This window comes from Rana temporaria, chromosome 9 (genome assembly GCF_905171775.1).
Source record: "Rana temporaria chromosome 9, aRanTem1.1, whole genome shotgun sequence".
NCBI lineage: Eukaryota > Metazoa > Chordata > Amphibia > Anura > Ranidae > Rana > Rana temporaria.
In genome coordinates, this window is record NC_053497.1 from 15,776,653 (window position 1) to 15,800,574 (window position 23,922).

A 23,922-nucleotide genomic window follows, 5' to 3' on the forward strand; every position below is an offset into this window, starting at 1 on the left:
AGCAAGCCAGTGCTCCCAACGCTGCGCCAGAGTGGCGTAGGTTTCGAAGGCGCACGCCGGCGTAGGTGGAAGTGGGCGTGACCCCATGCAAATGATGGGCCGAGCGCCAGACAGGTACGTGTCACGAACTGCGCATGCGCCGTGACATGGACACATACACGGCACAACTGCCTAAGCTACGTCGGATCACCGCGTACGCCATGAACATAACGTACGCCCAGCCAGACATACGTCCAACGCACAATACGCCGGCTTGTGTTCCCTGGTGCAGACCTGTGCATGTCTGTTGCCGGGTTGCACGTCATTTATGGGGAATAACATTACGCCGGACGTACAACTTACGCGCATCTCGCGTAGCATGCGCCGGGCACACGCACGTTCGTGAATTGGCGTATATCCCTCATTTGCATGTTTGAATGGCTAATCAATGGGAGCAGCAACATGCGCCCAGCCCATATGTGCGCCCACCCTACGCCGGCGGGGTGTAGCCTGTTTTTAGGTGCATGTTGGTTCGTGGGTCTGCCGCACACATACGCCGGTGCACATTGGCACTTACGTCGGCGTAAGTGCTTTGTGAATCTGGGCCTATGTGTCCATACACATAAACTGTCAGAGGTGTTTTTGGAGGCATAAGCATTTAGGAACAGTAGAAAAAAAAAAAAAAAAAAACGACAGCCTGTGCATCCAGGAGCTGTAAAAATGAAAAATGCCCAAAAAAAAAAACAGCGCTTAGTCGCGTTTTTACATTATAGGGAGTATTTTTACAAAAAATAAATAAAAATAAAAACGCCTATAAACGCTATTTAAAAACACGGCTAACAGTGTGGGTGGTCCTTTTTTCCTGGGGAGGATCTATTGTTGCTGGCTGCAGGGGATCGATTTTACTGCTTTTTTTGTTATCTATAACAAGTTTCATACAAATTTACTTGCTTCTGTATTTTTTAAAAGGGGTGGTCTTGGTAGGTGGTTAAACCAAGGAACAGTGCTTGGAGGTGGGTAGGGGGTGGAACCAAGGAACAGTGCTCGGAGGTGGGTAGGGGGTGGAATCAAGGAACAGTGCTCGGAGTTGGGTAGGGGGTGGAATCAAGGAAAAGTGCTCGGAGGTGGGTAGGGGGTGGAATCAAGGAACAGTGCTCGGAGGTGGGTAAGGGGTGGAATCAAGGAACAGTGCTTGGAGGTGGGTAGGGGGTGGAATCAAGGAACAGTGCTCACAGGTGGGTAGGGGGTGGAACCAAGGAAAAGTGCTCAGAGGTGGGTAGGGGGTGGAACCAAGGAACAGTGCTTGGAGGTGGGTAGGGGGTGGAATCAAGGAACAGTGCTTGGAGGTGGGTAGGGGGTGGAATCAAGGAACAGTGCTCACAGGTGGGTAGGGGGTGGAACCAAGGAACAGTGCTCAGAGGTGAGTAGGGGGTGGAACCAAGGAACAGTGCTCAGAGGTGGGTAGGGGGTGGAACCAAGGAACAGTGCTTGGAGGTGGGTAGGGGGTGGAATCAAGGAACAGTGCTTGGAGGTGGGTAGGGGGTGGAATCAAGGAACAGTGCTCACAGGTGGGTAGGGGGTGGAACCAAGGAACAGTGCTCAGAGGTGGGTAGGGGGTGGAACCAAGGAACAGTGCTTGGAGGTGGGTAGGGGGTGGAACCAAGGAACAGTGCTTGGAGGTGGGTAGGGGTTGGAATCAAGGAACAGTGCTCGGAGGTGGGTAGGGGGTGGAACCAAGGAACAGTGCTCGGAGGTGGGTAGGGGGTGGAACCAAGGAACAGTGCTCGGAGGTGGGTAGGGGCGGACAGAAGGGGTGACTTGGAAAAGGGGAGTTCCTGCACCTATTCTCTGAAAATCTGTCCCCCGCCAGCTCTAACACTGAGAACTGAAAGAAAACGATTACCCCCAGATGGGACTTTAAAGGCCAGACTCCAGTAAAGATATGTAAATTTTATTAGGTGGTTAAACCAAAATGGGTTGACATTTGTTTACAGAATAATTCTGGATGTTGGATTACAAGAGTCTTCTGGAACAGTCAGAAATTAAAAACATAAAGAATATAATAGAGTGACACCTGGGACGCACGTTCCGTGTGTGGAACCCAGAAAAAAACAAAAAATAAACCTTGTGACAACAACATACAAAATAAATTAAAAAACACTCTGTAGAGAGCAGTGGAGAATTGCCCGACGCGTTTCTGGTCTGTTGATGGAGCAACAGACCTTCATCAGGGGCCACAGGAGTGTATGATTACAAGCTTTTTTTCTCTCGTTTGTAGTAAACAAAGGTTTAGAAAATTGACCCTCAAATTTTGGGTTCTAGATGTCCCCAGAGCCGATTATAGGGTCCTAGGGGTAGAGAGAAAGGGAGGGATGGCTCCGACTGACCTCAAACACACGGTGTCCCAGGTATGGGACTTAAGGGCAAGAGTGCAGCAGGTCAGTGAATTCACTGAGTCCAATGCGGACGGTCCTCTTAACGGTGCTCGGGGGAATCCCGAGCTGAATATGTATAGGGGAACCTGATGCCAGATGCCGTGGTTTTAAGTATGTTGTGATACCAGCGTTAGTCCCTTCAGCTCACAGGGTGCTTAGGGAACACTGAGAACTGAGTGATCGAACACCCCTGATCGCTCGGTTCTCACAGCTCCTTCAGCAGAGAGCTGTTGACTGTCAGTCACTGGCTCTCTGCTTAACCCCCACCAGGACTCTCTGCAGCACCAGGCTGTGGAGGGGGCAGGAGCGGCCGGCTCAGGCTTTCAGCAGGTGCTGGTCCACCGGCACTGTGACGTCAGCCGTCAGCGTGCTTCAGCCCGTTGTCTGCTGAAAACGGGTCACAGGAGTGCAGAACGAACTGCACTCCTGTGATCCACAGGAGAAGTACAACCAAACAAGCTTTCTCCGTACTTCTCCAAAAGTGGAACTTCCGCTTTAAGCACTCCTCACCCCCTTACATGCCACATTTGGCATGTCATTTTTTTGGGGGGAGTGGGGGTTTCAGTAGGAGTGGGACTTCCTGTCCCACGTCCTCCTTCCGCCCAGGGACCACCTCGGCGTCTTCTCTTCTCGCCTTAGGCCCTCCCTTTAGGCGATCTCCAGGGGCACGCAACAGGTCCCAGGAGATCGCCTGTCCACTCATAGAGCGCGTCGCGACTCGCGCATGCGCAGTGAAAGCCCAGCCGTGAAGCCGAAAGCTGTCACGACCGGGTGCCCACACTATGAATGGAGGCGCCGTCCAGAGAGGGGGGGAGAGGAGCAGAGCTCCGGGTGGCCGCGTTGCAGGACCGTGGAGCAGGTAAGTGTCTGTTTATTAAAAGTCAGCAGCTACACTTTTTGTAGCTGCTGACTTTTAATAAACACCAAAAGGCTGAAACTCCGCTTTAAGTTTGTTAGGAGCGGGTGAGGTGTCGTGGAGGTGTTTGGTGAAGGAGACACTTAGTTTTTTAATGTAAATGGAACTGCAGATTTTTATTTTATTGCAAATTTTTAGGTCTTTATAAAATACAGTATAATTGTAGCAATGATTCATTGAGTGATGAGCCATCATTCTAGGACATTGCTGTACAGGACACTCAGATCTGATGCCCCGTCCTGGTTTTGCTGAGTAGGTAGGACTATCTAGCAGATGCAGGGTGTATATAAGAGATAACGCATGCATGGGGTGTTATCTGTGGACATTGTAGAGTCACACCCAGCTGGTCCTGGCTCAGATCACAAACTACAGTATGCAGAGCTCCATAGAAAGCTGATCATTGCTTTGGTAGGACCTGGGAGGGGGGGGGGGTTGGGGTACGCTATAATAGACTAACGGCATGGGGCATGATTCAATTTTAGAAATGTATATATTGTCACCAATTTACACAGCACTATCAGTCCTGCCCCCAAGGAGCTTACAATCTAAGGTCCCTATCTCACATACATAAATTCACATACCAGAGCCAATTAAACTACCAGCATGTTTTTTAGAGTGTAAGAGGAAACCGGAGTACCCGGAGGAAACCCACGCAGGTACAGGGAGAACATGCAAACTCCATGCAGATAATACTATCCTGACCTGGATATGAACCAGGGACCCAGTGCTGCAAGGCAGAAGTGCCAACCACAAAGCCAAAGGGTTACCTTTGTGTTCCCATTCCTAGATAGAATGCTGCCCCAGGTTCCCCTCAATGCCAGCTGCATGTCGGAAGGCCTGGCCACTTGATTGTGCCATCTGTACTGAAGGGAAGGAGTTAACGTGGAGTTCCACCGAAAAGTGGAACTTCTGCTTATAGGTTTCCTCCCCCCCCCCCCTCCGGTGCCACATTTGCAACCTTTCAGGGGGGGGGGGCTGGGACCTGTTTTCGACAGGTCTCCTACCCCACTTTCTGAGACGGGGCAGCGGCCCGATCTCCCAGAAGTTCGGCCCCCCTCCTCCTTCAACCGCCACCGGGCCAATTAGAAAGCGCAGTGTGTTTCGCACATGCTCAGTGGGGAACCAGCTGTGAAGCCGAACTGCCACCTTCCCTTACCAGGAATGATGGCAGCAGCACCCGGGAATCGAACTGAAGATGGGCTGGGGTGTCGACATTGCGGTTTCCCTGCACAGGTAAGTGGCCGAATATTAAAAGTCAGAAGCTGCATATGTAGCTGTTGACTTTTACTTTTTTTCCCCAGGCTGGACCTTCTCTTTAAGGCTCTACTCACACCATGTAGGCGCAACAAAATGCGTGTGCGTTTCCACATGTAGCATATCCCATTCCCTTCAAAGAACTTCCCTACACGTAAGAAATGCATTGAAGAAGACCTTTATTCGCTTGCAAAATCGTGCTGCACCGAAACGCAACCATGTGTTTCAGCACCCAAAAACACGGGTATTGGCAGATCCATGGGGGTGCCATTAAGCATTATTGGCACCACCGCATGCTTGCTAAATCATGTTTTTGTGATTGTCAGGAAAAAGTTGAAGCTCCGCTTATTGGTCTCCTCCCACCTCCGGTGCCACATTTGGCACCTTTCGAGGGGGGGGTACTTATTTTGGACAGGTACCCGTCCCCACTTCCGTCGGACCTCACCGAGGCGAGGTACGTCAGAAGTTCAGCCCTCCTCCTTCCTGCTTTTTGGTGCTGGGCCAATAAGAGAGTTCCGCGCGCTTTACAAATGTGCAGTAGAGAACAGGCTTCATTGCCGGGTTCCCCTACTATGAATGGCACCCAAGAGCCGATCACATGATCATGTGACTAAGCCTTTAGACATTTCACCAAAACTGAAAGTAGATCCAAGGCCAAGCCCATTTTGTTTTCGACTTGGATAGAGCAGGGAAGGGTAAAGCCCAGCTCCGGGGAGGGGGGGACTTGCAGTGGGTCCACCTAAATACTTATTAGGTGCAAGGGGGCGCGGGGAGAGGAAGGGACTTTAGTACTTACCTTACATCTTGCTCTAGCGAGCTCCAGTGCTGTCCTCTTCTCTCCTCCACTCTGGTGGGCTGTAGGTGGTCCCTCCACATCAAGGCTATTAGTCTTAATGCGGATCTAGTCCTCAGAAAGGAATGTGCTGGAACTGGAGAGAGTCCAGAGAATGATAACTAAATTAATAAGGGGACTGGAGGACCTCAATTACGAGGAACCAGTGCAAGCGCAAAATGTATTCTCCCTGGAGAAGAGACGCTTCAGAGGGGACATATACGTTGGTACTTTAAAGATGGATATCTCGGTAACGGCAGCAGCTGCTGCCACAACCAAGATATCCATCTTTTCTTTGAGCGGTCCTGTAAACGATAACGGTGGTCTCTGCAGCGGATTCGCCGCGAGATCACCGCTATCGGCGGCGGGAGAGGGCCCCCCCCTCCCGCCGCCTACTGGAGCCGTCGGCAGAGGCGATTGGGTCCTTTTCTCTCCTCGGCTGGGATACGAGTGAGGGCAAGATGGCCCCCACCCGTCTCCATAGCATAGCAGGGCGGAAGAGACGTCAAAACGTCACTTCCGCCCATGCTTCTTAAAGCAATGTTTTCTAATTGTCATTTTTTCAAATGACAAAAAATGTTTTTATTTTTTTGCATTTAAGTCTAAATATGAGATGTGAGGTCTTTTTGACCTCCAGATCTCATATTTAAGAGGACCTGTCATGCTTTTTTCTATTACAAGGGATGTTTACATTCCTTGTAATAGGAATAAAAGTGACCCATTTTATTTTATTTTTTATTTTTTTTATAAAAATTTATAAAATAAATAAGAAAACAACATTTTTTTTTTTTAAAGCGCCCCGTCCCGACGAGCTCGCGCGCAGAAGCGAACGCATACATGAGTAGCGCCCGCATATGAAAACAGTGTTCAAACCACACAAGTGAGGTATTGCCGCGATCGTTAGAGCGAGAGCAATAATTCAAGCCCTAGACCTCCTCTGTAACTCAATAGATACAACCTGTAGAATTTTTTAAACGTTGCCTATGGAGATTTTTAAGGTTAAAAGTTTGACGCCATTCCACGAGCGGGCGCAGTTTTGAAGCGTGACATGTTGGGTATCATTTTACTCGGCGTAACAGTATCTTTCACAATATAAAAAAAAAATTGGGTCAACTTTACTGTTGTCTTATTTTTTAATTCAAAAAAGGTGATTTTTTTCCAAAAAAAGTGCGCTTGTAAGGACGCTGCGCAAATCTTGTGTGACAAAAAGTATTGCAATGACCGCCATTTTATTCTCTAGGGTGTTAGAAAAAAATATATATAATGTTTGGGGGTTTAAAGTAATTTTCTAGCAAAAAAAAACTTTTTTAATCTTGTAAACACCAAATCTGAAAAACAGCCAAGGCCCTTAAAGTGGAGGTTCACCCGGAAATGTAAATTTTTAACCTTAGATTGAGGCTCATTTTGTGAAGGGGAATCGGGTAGTTTTTTTAAAAACAAAGCCGTACTTACCGTTTTAGAGAGCGATCTTCTCTGCCCCTTCCGGGTATGGGCTGCGGGACTGGGCGTTCCTATTTGATTGACAGTCTTCCGACGGTCGCATCTATCGCGTCACGATTTTCCGATAGAAACCGAACGTCGGTGCGCAGGCGCTGTATAGAGCAGCACCGACGTTCGGCTTCTTTCGGCTACTCGTGACACGATGTATGCGACCGTCGGAAGCCTGTCAATCAAATAGGAACGCCCAGTCCCGAAGACCATACCCGGAAGCGGCGGAGAAGATCGCTCTCTAAAACGGTAAGTACTGCTTCGTTTTAAAAAAAACACCCGATTCCCCTTGACAAAATGAGCCTCAATCTAATGTTCAAAAAACATTTTTCGGGTGAACTCCCGCTTTAAGTGGTTAAAATGCTTCTTTGTCCAGTTCTGTCCCAATAAGGGAAATTTCCCTTCACTTCCTGTTCTGTAGACACAACAGGAAATGAGAGGAATTTTCTTGAAAGTGACATTACGCACTGGAAGTAAGGTCCCACCATACCAGCAAATAAACATTTTTTTTTTGCTGTCATTTCTAGCCCTGCATTGTATTTTATTCTTATAGGGCATTTCTTCTACATTGCTCAATTTATATAAAGTCCTTACCTGGTCATTTTCTACACTGGACGTGATTGGCCGAGCATAGCCTGAGCTCTGTTATTCACAGATGAATACACTCCTTGCTCAAGAGGAACTCAAGTTCCAGTTGTTGGTGGTGAGCAGTAAGAATGACGTAACTGTCCGATATATTACAAGGATCAGAGGACAAACACTGGACCTCATTCAGGTATAACACCGGCTTGTAGCATTGTAAAAGCACATAGGGAGCGAAGAAATCAAATACAATATAGAAACTACATACTGTAATAATGAAATAATAATTGGCGTATAACACGCACTTTTTCACCGTGCAAATCGGTTGCAAATTGTGGGCCAGATTCCGATAGATCAGCGGATCTTTAGATCCGCGTAATCTATCTGATTTAAGATCCGCCGCCGCAAGTTTTAGAGTCAAGTGGGTAATTCACAAAACACTTACCTCCAAACTTGCGGCGGCGTATCTTAAATCCCCCGGCGGAATTCAAATTCCGTGGCTAGGGGGAGTGTAGCATTTAAATCAGGCGCGTCCCTGCGCCGATTTAACTGCGCATGCGCCGTCCGCAAATTTTCCCGGCGTGCAATTTTCGCTAGGACGTCATTGGTTTTGGCGTGAGCGTAACTTGTGTCCATCGGTTTTGTGAATCGACGTACGCAAACGACGTAAAAAAAACGGCCATACTTAACATTGGCTGCGCCTCATAGAAGCAGGGGTAACTATGCGCCGGGAAAACCTTTACGTAAACGTCGTAAAAACACTGCGTCGGGCCCGCGTACGTTCGTGAATTGGCAGCTGATTTACATATTCTCGCCGTAAATCAGCGAGAACGCCCCCAGCGGCCATTTTTTTAGAAGCCGGTCCAGGAGGCGGGACTTTGTATTAAAAAGGACGCCGAGTAAACAAGAGATTGTCGCTGTATGTAATCTGACGGCACTCATCCCGCCCCCCTCCCTGAGATGGGCATTGATCAGGCTGCATTGATGGGCACTGACCCTTTTTTTGCTTCAAAGTTCTTTATTTAAAATGTTTGTTTTCTTCCTGAAACTTAAAATGAAGGTGCGTGTTATATGCCGATAAATATGGTATTTATATATGTTTTTTTTATATATGAGTAATATATATATATATATATATATATATATATATATATATATATAGCCAGATTCAGAGAGAGTTACGCCGAGAGTTACGCTCTGAATCTGCGCCGTCGTAAATTTAAGTGTATTCTCAAATTGAGATACACTTAAATCTAGCTAAGATACGACCGCCGGCGCGTCGTATCTTAGCTGTCTATTTAGGCCGGCCGCTAGGGGCGTGTACGCTGATTTACGCCTAGAATGCGTAAATCAGCGAGATACGCCTATTCACGTACGCTTGCCCGTCGCAGTAAAGATACGCCGTTTACGTAAGGCGTTTTCAGGCCTAAAGATATTCCACCAAAAAGATGGCGCAGCCAATGTTAAGTATGGACGTCGGAACCGCATCAAATTTTTAAATTTTTACGTCGTTTGTGTAAGTCGTCCGTGAATGGGGCTGGGCGTAATTTACGTTCACGTCGAGATCAATAAGTCTTTGCGGCGTAATTTGGAGCATGCGCACTGGGATACGTCCACGGATGGCGCATGCGCCGTTCGTTAAAAACGTCAATCACGTCGGGTCACGGTTCATTAGCATAAAACACGCCCACCTCTTCACAATTTGAATTAGGCGCGCTTAGGCCGGCACATTTACGCTACGCCGCCTTAACTTAGGACGCAAGTGCTTTGTGAATACAGCACTTGCCTCTCTAACTTACGGCGGCGTAGCGTATATGAGATATGCTACGCCTGCCTAACGTTAGGCACGGATACCTGAATCCAGCTAATAGTATCTTACGAAAGCGGGGACATAGCGATAAAAACCCGGCCAAGGGTTTAACCCTTCCCCCGCTCTGTCCAAAATGTAAAAAAAAAAAAGGTTTTGCCTGGAAATACAATTTAATGGTCCAGTATCTCTCACTACGTCATGTTCTTTGGTTCCCGGTGAAAATGGAACTCAATACTTTAACCCAAGATTCTTCTTATACTGTAGACGCAGGGGGTCTCAAACTGGTGGCCCCCCCAGCTGTTACAAAACTACAAGTCCCATCATGCCTCTGCCGTCAGCCTTACAATGCCTCATGGGACTTGTAGTTTAACAACAGCTGGAGGGCCGCCAGTTTGAGACCCCTGCTGTAGAGTCTCGGCTACCTGCTCCATGGAATTCCATCGCCCCAAATATAGATTGCGTTTTTGATATGGCATTACTACTATGATATAAAAGTGACCATCCTCGTTATTTTAGCCTTAATGCTACAGAACTAGTAAACATGCACTACGTCATCTGTATCTGGGCAGGACTGGGCTTGCTTAGGAAAGCAGCTTTTTTTCTTCTTATGTAGCAAATATACTGATAAGAAAGAGCTTCTGGTAGAACTTTCAGGAAAACCTGCTGACTACCAGAAAAACAAGCAAGGGGCAGAATACGCACAGTACAGACTGTAACCGGGGTAACTAACGAGCAAGGCATTTAAAGGGTCTGTCCACCCAAAACTAATATTCCAGTTTTGGTAGGTGCTGTAGGGTTGCCTGCCAACTCCTTATATGCCACAAGGTCAGCACACCTGCTGTGGCCCTAAGGCTGCATTCACATCAATGCGACAGCGGCGTACGGCGTACGCGGCGTATTTTGCCGCGAGTGTGTATCTTTTTTTTTTTTTTTTTTTTAAGATTCTTCCCATTGCTGTCAATGGGCGAACGCCAATGTCGCCTGAAAAAAAGGGTCCGGGACTTTTTTTCAGGCGACAGGCGTTCGGCGTCTATGAGATGTGAACCATCTCCATAGACAGCAATGGGAATTCTCCCCTCTAGCGGCAGAAGCGTCCGGCGTCGGGCGTTTTGTCGCATAGATGTGAATGGAGCCTTACAAAGGATTCCAATTCTCCCTACTGATTTTTTTTTTCTTTTTATATATGTTACATTGTTTTATTTAGATTATATGTGATATATTATTACTTGTGTTATTACTGTATATTATATTATACTATATTATATTTTATTTGATATTTGTGATTGATATATTATTATTATTTTTTTATTTGTAAACAGGAACAGGGCCATGCAGGCCGACATAGAATGTACAATAGTACATACAATTGATTGATATATTTTAATATAATCTTATATAATATGATATATCATATCACATTTATAAAAGGTATTTCTTTTATATTAAATGATGTTATGGGGCGCGATCTCCGCAATTTATAAAATATTGATGGGATTGAAAGACCCCGGTTTCCCTCCTTATATTAATAAATGGGAAGAGGAATTGGGAACGGGTAAAACCGAGACAGAGGTCAGGAAAATATTAAAAAAGACGCATACGACTTCATTTAATTGTGCATTGATCGAAATGAACTTTAAGTGTTTAGCACGATGGTATATAACCCCGGCCATAGCACACCGTTATCAAGACGACACCTCCAAATATTGTTGGAGGGGCTGTCTTGAAGTGGGCACTATGTCACATATATGGTGGACCTGCCCAAAAATTAAAACATACTGGAATAATGTATTATTAGTAATTGAGGAGATAACCGGAATTAAAATACCTCCTGATCCATGGGTCTGCTTGTTTCATGGGACAGAAATGTCAACTAAACAGTACATGAGAACCTTACTTCCCCATGTACTAGATGCAGCAAAGAGTCTGATCCCCAAACAATGGAAGGACCCTATGAGCCCGACAGAGAAGAGCTGGTTTTGCAGAATTAATGATATATATTATGCTGAACAGCTCAGGTACATGGGAGAGGAAGGAGAAGGCGGATTTAAACGAAAATGGCAGGATTGGGCTAATTTTAAACTTGCACCAAGGTATATAGATAGGATGATATAGTGTAGGAAGGTTAACGGGCAAAGAGTGATTCAATAGGAGACAGAATTCCGGAGATAGGGGAGGGTGGGAGGGTGGGGATAAGGGTTGGGGGTGGCTTGAGGGTGGGATGAGGGTTTGTTCGGCTAGGGGAAACTAATGTATCTATTTATGTATTTAAGTATTTTTTCCTTTCTCTCCTTTTGTATATTTATTGACATATATTTAAAAAAGCACTTTTGCAATTACAAAAAAAAAAAAAAAAAAAAAATTTCCAACCATGATGCGAACTAAGGAGACTGCGAATTGAACGCAAATTGATTGAGTATCCTGATAGTTCTCTGAGGCGGAAAAAAATAAAAAAAATAAAAAAAAAAAAAAAAAAAAAAAAAAAAAATGATGTTATATGTTCTATTTTATTCTATGTGATATTTATATTATATATTCTATTCTATGTGAGGTTATATTATAAAATAACATCACATATAATATATTATCAAATATAATTTATAATATCCCATATTAAATAGAAGACAACATATAACATATAATACAATATCACATGTTATAATATACTTTATTATAGGTAATGTTATATTTGATGTGATGTTATATATAACATTTTACTATATGTGATATTATAATTTATTTATTTGATGTTATATTATATTATAACATATATAATATATGTAATATAAAATAATGTTACATATAATTAAATATAATGTAACATCACATATAATAGAATATCACATAAAATATAATAGCAAATAAAATATAATATAGTATCACATATAGTATAACATCACATAAATGTATAATATATTATGAAATATAATAAAGCATATAATAACATGTGATATTTTATTATATTATATGTTATGTTTTATTATATGTGATATTGTATTATATCATATTAGATATTCTATTTTATGTGATATTATATTTGAAATTATCTTATATGTGATGTTACGTTATAAGATAACCTCTCATATAATATAATATAAAATATAATATCACATATAATAAAATATAACATATAATATAATAAAATACATTTTATAAATGTGATATTATATTCTATTATAATTTATTAAATGTGATATTAAATTATATTATATAATAATGGAAGTACACCCATTGGGCCAGATCCACATAGCGCGGCACATTGTTCCGTCTGGCGTAGCGTATCTCAGATACACTACGCCGCCGTAAACTTATAGCGTATTTTCCGTATCCTCAAAGAATTTGCGCCGTAAGTTACGGCGGCGTAGTGTATCTGTGTCGGCGTAAGGGCGCGCAATTCAAATGGATGAGATGGGGGCGTGTTTTATGTCAATACGTCTTGACCCGACGTAAATGACGTTTTTTCTGAACGGCGCATGCACCGTCCGTGGGGGTATCCCAGTGCGCATGCTCCAAATTAACCCGCAACAAGCCAATGCTTTCGACGTGAACGTAATTCTACGCAAAGCCCTATTCGCAAACGACTTACGCAAACGGCGTAAAATTTTCAAAATTCGACGCTGGCCCGACGTCCATACTTAACATAGGATACGCCTCATAGAGCAGGGGTAACTTTACGCCGGAAAAAGCCTTACGGAAACTACGTAATAAAATGCGCCGGCCGGACGTACGTTTGTGGATTGGCGTATCTAGCTAATTTGCATACTCAACGCGGAAATCGACGGAAGCGCCACCTAGCGGCCAGCGTAAATATGCACCTTAGATGTGACGGCGTACTAAGACGTACGCCATCGGATCTAGCCCAGCTTCAGGCGTATCTTGTTTTGTGGATACAAAACAAAGATACGCCGGAGCAAAATAGAAGTTACGCGGCGTATCAATAGATACGCCGTCGTAACTTCTTCGTGGATCTGACCCATTGTGGCCATTATGTAGGGTTCCCATATCCATAAAACTAGTTTATTTGGCTTCCAGCCCCTACTCCTCGGTATGCCTGCAGTGGGGTTATTAGATTGTAAGCTCCTTCGGGGAGACGAGACTGGATCAACGTTCTCATAAAAGGTGCAGAAAAAGTGTCGGAGGTAGATGAATGTTCAGAGCGATCCCATAATATAACGGCTCTTGTTTCCCAGATTTAATGACGGGCGTTAGACTGATGCTGCCGAAATTATTCACTCTGATAACGTTTCCTATCGATCAGTCAACCTCTCGCCTGTCATCGATCACAGGGCCACATTCACATGTATTTCCCATAACACAAAAAAAGGGGACTTTATATACCAGCATAAACATGCAAATTATTTTGGCTCCCCTTACGCGTTGCGATCTGACCGTACAACTCTGTCTCTGTACAACCAACTTTTTTTTTTGGATCTACCTAAACTATCCAGTCAATTTGGGCCAGATTCACGTAGCCCGGGCGCAACGTAACTTAACCGATTTAGGTTACACCGCCGCAAATTTTCTGGCTAAGTGCCCGATCCACAAAGCACTTACCTGGAAATTTGCGGCGTTGTATCCTAAATCGGTCCGGCGCAAGGCGGGCCAATTCAAATGGGGCGGGTACCATTTAAATTAGGCGCGCTCCCGCGCCGGACGTACTGCGCATGCTCCCGACGCAAATTTCCCGACGTGCTTTGCGCGAAATTACGACGCGCCGACGTTTTGTGAATCGCGACGTGAAAAAAAGACTTGCGCCGGGAAAAAAAAAAATGTTTAAAAAAATTCAAAAGTGACGCGCGAAAGACGGGTATACTTTTACATGGTGTACTAATTTTACACTTTGTAAAAGGTGCCCTATCTTTGCGACGTAACGACGGGAAAAAGTTTCGTGGATCGCCGTAAGAGCTAATTTGCATACCCGCTATCGCTGGTTTACGACGCAAACTCCCCCCAGCGGCGGCCGCGGTACTGCATCCTAAGATCCGACAGTGTAAAACTATTACACCTGTCGGATCTTAGGGATATCTATGCGTAACTGATTCTATGAATGAGTCGTATAGATAGAAACAGAGATACGACGGAGTATCCCTTTTGTGAATCTGGCCCTTTGTACCCAATCAAGCAGGCCCTTGTACTACATCCTTTTGATCGAAATCAATAGGGCCATATTCTTATACATCTAAGGCGGCGGAACGTATGTACTTTACGTTACTCCGCCGCAAGTTTAAGTGGCAAGTGCCTGATTCACAAACCACTTACCTGTAAACTTGCGGCGGCGTCGCGTAAAGTCCACCCGCGTAAGCCATCCTAATTCAAATGATCCTGGCAGGGGGCGTGGATCATTTAAATTAGGCGCGCTCCCGCGCCGATCGTAATGCGCATGCTCCGTCGGGTAAATTACCCGACGTGCATTGCGCTAAATGACGTCTCACGGACGTCATTTGTTTTGACTGTAACGTAAATGGCGTCCAGCGGCCATTCACGGACGACTTACGCAAACGACGTTAAATTTTGAAATTTCGACGGGGGATCGACGGCCACACTTAACATTGAGTACGCCACCTAGGGGGCATCTTTATCTTTACGCCGCGTATCGCTTACGGAAACGACGTTAAAACACTACGGCGGGCAAAAAAAAAAACACTACGGCGGGCAAGCGTACGTTAGAGAATCGGCGTGACTAGTCATTTGCATATTCAACGCTGACCGCCACCTAGCGGTCAGCGTAAATATTGCAGCCTAGGATACAACGGCGCAAGCCGTCGTATCTTAGGCATGTTTAAGTGTATCTCAGTTTGAGAATACACTTAAACATAGGAAACGAACTTACGTAGGTGTATCTGCTGATACGCCTACGTAACTTGTTTAAGAATATGGCCCATAGTGAGCTTTAGGAAGGACCATATTGCTGCTTTTTTAATGAAAAAAAAAATAAAAAAAATGATAATGAATAATTAGCTTACATAGTTTGGGTAACTCTAATTATACAGCGATTGTACAATCAGATTGTATAATGTATGGTCAGCCTTAGAGCCCCAACTCTGTATATGTCTGTTATTCTTCACATATCGTAACATAAAAAAATTCTAAACATCTCTGTTACAAATGCCGGATTACAACATACAACTTGTAAAGATAAAGAGGAAATAAAATATTTTGAAACCTTGTCCTATGTCATGCATGCCTAGTGCACAGTCTGTAAAATCTCGGATGAAATGTTCACCGATTTGTATAGAAAGTCAGTAAATTTCCTTACCTGTTGCCCTGCACTGAGGACGAACATCAAGTGATGAACATCAGCGGGGCAGTCGGTGGAGGAGTGACTTGGCCCCTCCCACAGACACTTGTGATTGGCCCATTGAGTTTCACAACTTTTAAAAGAAGGGGGGGGGGGGAAAGTGGAAGCTCAGATAAGACATCAGCTCTTGTAAACAGAGTAGCAATGGAAGGGTTAACCTTTAAAAAAAAAAAACGATGGCGTCATTGTTATGGGTGGGTGAAATTTGGACGAAAGATAAAGAAAAATGTTCTTTAAAGGATAGATCCACCCTCAGAATTTTTTTGTATGTTTGAATGTTTTGTGGCAGCGAGCTGCTGATTAGGTAAAATTGGAAAAACAGCAATGTGCACTTCACAAGGGGCCATATTCTCAAATAATTTACGCCGGCGTATCAGCAGATACGCCGACGTAAGTCCGATCCTATGTTTAAGTGTATTCTCAAACTGAGATACACTCAAACATGCCTAAGATACGACGGCCTGCGCCGTTGTATCTTAGGCTGCAATATTTACGCTGACCGCTAGGTGGCGGTCAGCATAGAATATGCAAATGACTAGTCACGCCGATTCTCTAACGTACGCTTGCCCGCCGTAGTGTTTTAACGTCGTTTCCGTAAGCGATACGCGGCTTAAAGATAAACATGCCCCCTAGGTGGCGTACTCAATGTTAAGTGTGGCCGTCGATCCCGCGTCGAAATTTGAAAATTTAACGTCGTTTGCGTAAGTCGTCCGTGAATGGCGCTGGACGCCATTTACGTTACAGTCAAAACAAATGACGTCCGTGAGACGTCATTTAGCGCAATGCACGTCGGGTAATTTACCCGACGGAGCATGCGCATTACGATCGGCGCGGGAGCGCGCCTAATTTAAATGATCCACGCCCCCTACCAGGATCATTTGAATTAGGAGGGATTGCGCGGGTGGACTTTACGCGACGCCGCCGCCGCAAGTTTACAGGTAAGTGGTTTGGGAATCAGGCACTTGCCACTTAAACTTGCGGCGGCGTAACGTAAAGGACATACGTTCCGCCGCCTCAGATCTTTAAGAATATGCCCCACGGTGTGTATTCATTTTTTGCAGAATAATGTAAAAGTGACTTTTTGATTGATAAGATTTTTAAACCCTATAAAAGGGTCGAATCCTCCGGTAATGTGTCTGTGGTTACATAGCGAGCTATGGGAAAATCGTTTATATTCCTAACTGCAGCATTAGAACCGTACCCAGTGGCGTCACTAGGGTTGGTGTCACGGTAAAACATGGTGTCACCCCCCCTCTGTCTAGGCTGCCCAGCACCAAGCAGGCAGCGCACGGGCACGGGGCGCACCCCAAACCAGCCCCTGTAAATGATAGTATAGGGCAGTATAGTGGCAGGTTAGGGTAGTATAGAGTGGTATAGTGGCAGGTTGGTGTAGTGGGGTTGTATAGGACAGGTCAAGGTGGCATGTTGGGGTGATATAGGGTAGTTTGGGGTGGTATAGGGCAAGTTAGGGTTGCATAGGGCAGGTTGGGGTGGTATAGTGCAAGTTAGGGTGGCATAGGGCAAGTTGGGATGGCATGGGAAAGGTTGGGTTGGTACAGGGCAAGTTAGGGTGGCATTGGGCAGGTTGGGGTGGTATAGGGCAAGTTATGGTGGCATAGGGCAGATTGGGGTGGTATAGGGCAAGTTAGGGTGGCACAGGGCAAGTTGGGGTGGCATGGGAAAGTTTGGGGTGGTACAGGGCAGGCTGGCGTGGTACAGGGCTGTTTGGGGGGGGGGGGGTACAGGGCAGGCTGGGGTGGTACAGGGCAGGCTGGGTGATACAGGGCAGGCTGGGGTGGCACAGAGCAGGCTGGGGTGGTACAGGGCAGGCTGGGGTGGTACAGGGCAGGCTGGGTGATACAGGGCAGGCTGGGGTGGTACAGGGCAGGCTGGGGTGGTACAGGGCAGGCTGGGATTGCCCAGGGCAGGCTGGGCATGTCAGCTAAAAAAAAAAAAACGGGATGGTGTCACCCCTCTAGCGGGTGTCACCCGGTGCGGACCGCACCCCCCTAGCAACGCCTCTGACAGTACCGCGCTGCAAAACTTGGAGACAAGACCATTGCTATCTCTTTTATTTGAATATGTATCTTATTATAGCACATTATTATAATGAGCAATTCTAAATAATTGCCTTCCTCTGGATCAACTGTAGCTATAGGGCTCAGTATATGGAGGTTTCCTATTTTTCTATTAAAGGGGTTGTAAAGGTAAATGTTTTTTCATCCCATGCATTAAGGTGAAAAAACATCCGATGATACCGGTCCCCCCAGAACCCCCGTTTTACTTACCTGACCCCTCGAAAGTCCCGCGCGCGTCCCCGTGATCCTCTTCGGTTCCCAGCCTGGCCGTTGATTGGCTAGGCTGGACGGATTGATAGCAGAGCAGCCATTGGCTGGCGCTGCTGTCAATCACATCCGATGACGCGGCGTGCCGGAGCCGAGAGATACAGTCGGCGGCTATGCCCGCCGCTGTATCACGGGAGCGCGCCCGCAAAAGCTTTCCACCATCGCTCGCATGAAGGTGGAAAGCTCTTGCAAGGAGGAGCCGAGACAGCTGCCGAGGGACCACAGAAGACAGGGTTCGGGGCCACTCTGTGCAAAACGAGCTGCACAGTGGAGGTAAGTATAACATGTTTGTTATTTTACAAAAAAATAAAATTTTTACTTTTTTTTTTTTCTAGAAAGTTACTTAGAACCCCCAAACATTATGTGGCAGATCCACGTAGCGCGGCGCATTCCTCGGTCCGGCGTAGCGTATCTCTGATGCGCTACGCCGCCGTAACTTACAGCTTTTTTTTTTGTATCCTGAAAGGATTTCCGCCGTAAGTTACGGCGGCGTAGCGTAACTTAGGCGGCGTAAGGGCGCGCAATTCAAATGTATGTGATAGTGGCGTGTTTTATGTAAATACGTCTTGACCCGACGTAAATTACGTTTTTTTTCAACTGCGCATGCGCCGTCCGTGGGGGTATCCCAGTGCGCATGCTCGAAATTAAACCGGAACAAGCCAATGCTTACGACGGTGGCGTCATTCTACGCAAAGCCCTATTCGCGAACGACTTACGCAAACGACGTAACATTTTCAAAATTCGACGCGGGAACGACGACCATACTTAACATAGGATACGCCTCATATAGCAGGGGTAACTATACGCCGAAAAAAGCCTTACGGAAACTACGTAAAAAAAAATGCGCCGGCCGGACGTACGTTCGTGGATCGCCGTATCTAGCTAATTTGCATACTCGACGCGGAATTCGACGGAAAGGCCACCTCGGATCGATCCCTCATTCAGTCGTATCTTGTTTTGTGTATACAAAACAAAGATACGACGGGGGAACTTTGAAATTACGCAGCGTATCCATAGATACGCCGGCGTAATTCGTTTGTGGATCTGCCCCATTATATATATATATATATATATATATATATATATATATATAAAACAGAGGCCCTGGAGAATAAAATGGTCACAATACACTTTCATACGTTTTTTTTATTCTTTTGTACTTTAATACATTTTAATACAAAAAAATATATATATTTATATATATGTATATATATATACACACAAGTGGAACCTCGGATTGCGAGCAAAATCCGTTCCAGGAGAATGCTCGTAATCCAAAGTACTCATATATCAAAGCGAGTTTCCCCATTAAAGTCAATGGAAACGAAAATAATTTGTTCCACATTGACTTCTATGGCATGCAATACCGCATGTGGACAGAGGTGGAGGGGGGCGCCGGAGAGCCTCGGAAACGATTCGGAAAGACTCGGGAACGGAGTATTTCTGCGGTTTTCCGTGCATTTCCGTTCGGCTCCTAGCAGCTCTGATTGGCTCCGGAGCCCCCCCCACCTCAGGCCAAATGCGGTACTACACACCGATGTGGCTTGAATCCTGCTCATTTTGCGGGACAACATTTGCAAACCAAGTCAGGATTTTTAAAAATACAGTGCTCATATTGCCAAATGCTCGTTAACTACGTTACTTGTGTAGCGCCTGTGTACTTTTCAGTACAGGTGCTATGTCAAATTTAGTGGGATGAGAGAGTTACTTGCTCTCATCCATGTTGATTTGTTTAAATTTGGCTGTTGCCAGCCCTGGATTGTCCTGTGGGTCATTCTGTGCTCCAGAGATGTAGTTCCATATCTGGATGGCAGGTGGCGCCAGAGGGGTCCAGGGCGGAGGCGCCTTTTCTCCAGCAGCCAATCAGAGGAGTGTTTCCCTCGCGGGGCATGCTGGGGGAGGGTATTTCTGTGGCGGACGCCATTTTGTGGGGTCTTCGCGGGTTCCTGGTTCCAGGTGCGGCACCCACCTTTAGGGTGTGCGCACATCACGGGCCCCGGCGATATGGCCTACCAGGCCGGGGCGCACGTGCTACGCGGAGTTCCTGACTCTGGGTCCTCATGGCCCAGAGCAACTGATGCTGCAAAGGGGCCCCAGTGACTTACTGGGTCCCCCATCTCTTATTAAGAAGATCACAAGCGAGTTGTGCTGTTCGGTGGGGAGTCGGTCTGAGGTGAGCCCGGAGGCAGGTGATCCAATAGGACTCAGACAGAACCATCGGGGATCTGGGTGACCGAAAACTGTCAGTCGGTGGCCCCAAATATAGGAAATCTACCTGAGGGAGATTCAGGAAAATTATTGACTGAAAGGATTCGCTCTACTATTCATGTTCCTGAGTACTGGGCCGGTGGCAGAGGCTGTTTACTAATATTAATTCTATTAGAGCCAAGTCAGTGGCAGAGACTTGTTCCTTCTCAGTGGTTCCGAGTGACACCCTGGCTGCCAGCCCTGTGAGAGGGACCTGTCCAGGGGCACTATACCCAATCCGGGTGGAGTGGCGACGAAGCAAGAATAATCATTGGAGGCAGGACTGCTTCTTTTATCCATAGCCTGAATCTGCAAAGTTTTCTCCTTTTCACCAACCTTTCTCTTTCTACCTCATGTTGACTGTTGGTCATGTTGGGCCCAAAATAAAGGCACAGAAAATGTCAACCAATTGTCTGGACATTTCGTCATTGCTCTCATCATCGTCATCACCCCTAGACACATCACAGAGGTAACACAATTATGCCGTCCCAATCTAACCAGCGGCTCCTGAGGGGGTAGCGCTACACGTGGGGGCTCGTCCGGGATTCGGCTGTTACCTCTGGCAACGGAACTGTGAGTTATTTTATTATTGAGAGTAAGGAGTTGTCGTATGTCGAACTGTGTGGTGAAGAAGGAGTTAACCTCAGGTAGCCAAAGTCTGGGCATACGTGCAGCGGAGTGCGTGCCTGCAACGTGTCCAGACAAGTCTTTCAAGTGGGTGGAGTCACCCACCCCTGCGTGAGACGTGGGGCGAAGTTTTGCGCCAAACCAGCAATTGCTACCCGCCTACGAGAGAGAGAGAGACCACGTGTGAGATGTCCGCTCCCTCGTTGCCGTTCGTAGTTTCCCAGCGATTGAGACTCCCGATGACTGTCCCAGGAGTCTCCACCATGTCTGCTATTGCCGGAGTACCCCTCACTGACACGGGGATCCGGATGAAGATGGATGGAAAGTTTTTCCTGTACTCCAGCAGAGGATTGGAGGCCTTAGGACTATCCTGCCCTCGCTGTACGGAGCTGGCCGTACGTATTTTGCCTTTCGCCCGGTGCCACAAGTGCCGGGTCTACCTTTTCCAGGTCCTGCCACCCACTGAAGCTCCTCGGGAGTACCGGGTGGACTGGACCTCTGGGACTGTGTCCACGGAGGAGGAGACCCCATGGCCGGAACCCTCCCCGTCTGTGAAGATCGTTGAGTCGGAGGCTATTGATGCTGAGTTCTTCGCTGTCTCGTCTACTCTGACTTTGCTTTCCGCTTTCCGCTACCTCGCCATCCCGCTCCCCGGAGGTAAGCGACTGGTCACGCGGTTAGCGTGACCAGCACGCAGGCCGAAGCCTTACTGGAGGCCACCACAGCTAATGTGGTCTCTGTGTGGCATGCTGCTGTTAAAGAGGGCCCCGCACAGGTCTCCCGCAGTCGAGACCTGCCTGCCCGCTGTTTACCGGACTGGCCTAGAGACCCATCCAAGGCGTGTCACTACCCGCCTGTGGAGGAGTGTAACTCCTCCGATCTGGAGTCTTTATCGGACGATGGGACCATCGACCACTTATTTGAACCCATGTTTCCAAAGTCCCAGGGCTACGGAGGATTTTGAGCCCCCCGCACAAGAAGGAAGAAGCGCTCCGGCCAGAGTGCACCTACTGGGCCCAACGCCTCCTAGTGGGGCGACACTGAGTACCGCGATCTAGTACTAACACACAGCAAAACCCATCTCCGCCATCAAGAGCTCTGGACTTAGACCCAGTACCTATCGTAGAACTGTGATAGTGTAGAGTCAGTATAGCTGGAACTCCATAGGAGGGCAACAAATAGTAAAATATTTGTAGGAGCATTTTATAGGCCCATTAATCACTTGAGGACCGCCGCACGGCGATATACATCGACAAAATGGCACAGCTGGGCACAAGGGCGTACATGTACGTTCCCTTTAAGAGCCCAGCCATGGGTCCCGCAGCATGCCGCCGGCGGCGTGCTCGCGACCCGGTCCTCTTCTCAGTGACCCTCCCCGCGGGAACAGCGGACCTGATCGCCGCCGGTGTCCCGTGATCGGGTCTTAGAGCTGAAGAACGGGAAGAGGTAAGTGTAAACAAACCTCTTCCAGTGCTTCCTAGTGTGGCTGTCACTGATCGTCTGTTCCCTGTGTTAGGGAACGACGATCAGTGACGTCACACGCACAGCCACGCCCCCCCACAGTAAGAACACTCCCTTAGGGCGCACTTTACTCCTACAGCGCGCCCTCCTGGTTAACCCCCTCACTGCCAGTGTAATTTTTAGAGTAATCAGTGAATTTTTATAGCACTGTTCGTTGTAAAAATGACAATGATCCCAAAATAGTGTCCGATGTGTCCGCCATAATGTCGCAGTGATGAAAAAAATCGCTGATCACCGCCATTACTAGTAAAAAAAATAATTAATGAAAATGCCATAAAACTATGCCCTATTTTGTAAACGCTTTAACTTTTGCACAAACCAATCAATAAACGCTTATTGCGATTTTTTTTTTTTACCAAAAATATGTAGAAGAATACGTATCGGCTTAAATTGAGGAAAAAAATATTTTTTATGTATATTTTTGGGGGATATTTATTATAGCAAAAAGTAAAAAATATTGCATTTTTTTCAAAATTGACGCTCTTTTTTTGTTTATAGCGCAAAAAATAAAAACCGCAGAGGTGATCAAATACCATCAAAAGAAATCTCTATTTGTGGGAAAAAAAGGACACCAATTTTGTTTGGGAGCCACGTCACACGACCGTGCAATTGTCAGTTAAAGCAACGCAGTACCGAATCGCAAAAACTGGCCGGGTCCTTTACCTGCATAATGGTCCGGGTTTTAAGTGGTTAACATAAAGGATGAGGAAGAGTCTCAGCTTCTTTCACTGACTGAAATAGATGGGAAGAATGGTGAAATTGCTATTATTATTATTATTATGGGCAATTTTAATTATACTGATATTCATAGGGTACATGGAACTGCACACTCAACAAAGGTATCTAATTTCTTAACCTTACTGCAGACATTTTTTATGAAGCAGATATATTGTAGGAGCGATCCATTCTCATGTTTTTGAATGATTTGTATTAGGGTTGTCCCGATACCACTTTTTTAAGACCGAGTACAGGTACCGATACTTTTTTTCAAGTACTCGCCGATACCGATTACCGATACTTTTTTTTTTTTTAATGTCATGTGTCAGTTTTTTATTTTTATTTTACAATTTGAAATTTTCACTATTTTTTGTTGTTTTTTACAATACTTTCTTAGTGTGTTTTTTATTTTAATTTGTATTTTTTACAATTAATTATTTTTGTTATTTTTATTATTTGTTGCAATTTTTTTTTCTTAGCCCTGTTGGGGGGCTATGGTAAGATATCAGGGGTCTTTACAGACCTCTGACATCTCCCCTTGGAGACAGAGAAAGGGACTAAGGACACAGATTCCCCTGTCACTTTCTCAGCTGCACTGAAAATTAATGGACAGGAGACAGAGGCTCCTCTCCATTCATAAACTGAAGCATCATAAACACAGGTTACGATGTTTCAGTTATATGAATGAACAGAGTCAGTGATCACTGACTCTGTTCATTCAGAAAAGGTAGGAGCCGTGTTTAGCGGCTCCTACCGCCGCTCTCCATCCTGACAGAGGGGGCGGAGGAGGACATGGAGGGTGACACTGAGCACAGAGGGGGACATGGAAGATGGGTGACACCAAGCACGGAGCGGGGACACGGAGCATGGAGGG

General features: G+C 46.1%; 1 protein-coding gene across 1 annotated transcript in view; it reads right to left on the bottom strand.

Moving 5' to 3' along the window:
- Positions 1–15,629, bottom strand: part of ALAS2 (5'-aminolevulinate synthase 2) — a 56,858-nt gene extending 41,229 nt beyond the window's left edge. Inside the window, exon 1 of the mRNA XM_040322856.1 lies at positions 15,550–15,629. The gene's annotated coding sequence lies outside the window, so the exon portion shown is untranslated. The remainder of the gene's footprint in view (positions 1–15,549) is intronic.
- Positions 15,630–23,922: the final 8,293 nt, after the last annotated feature.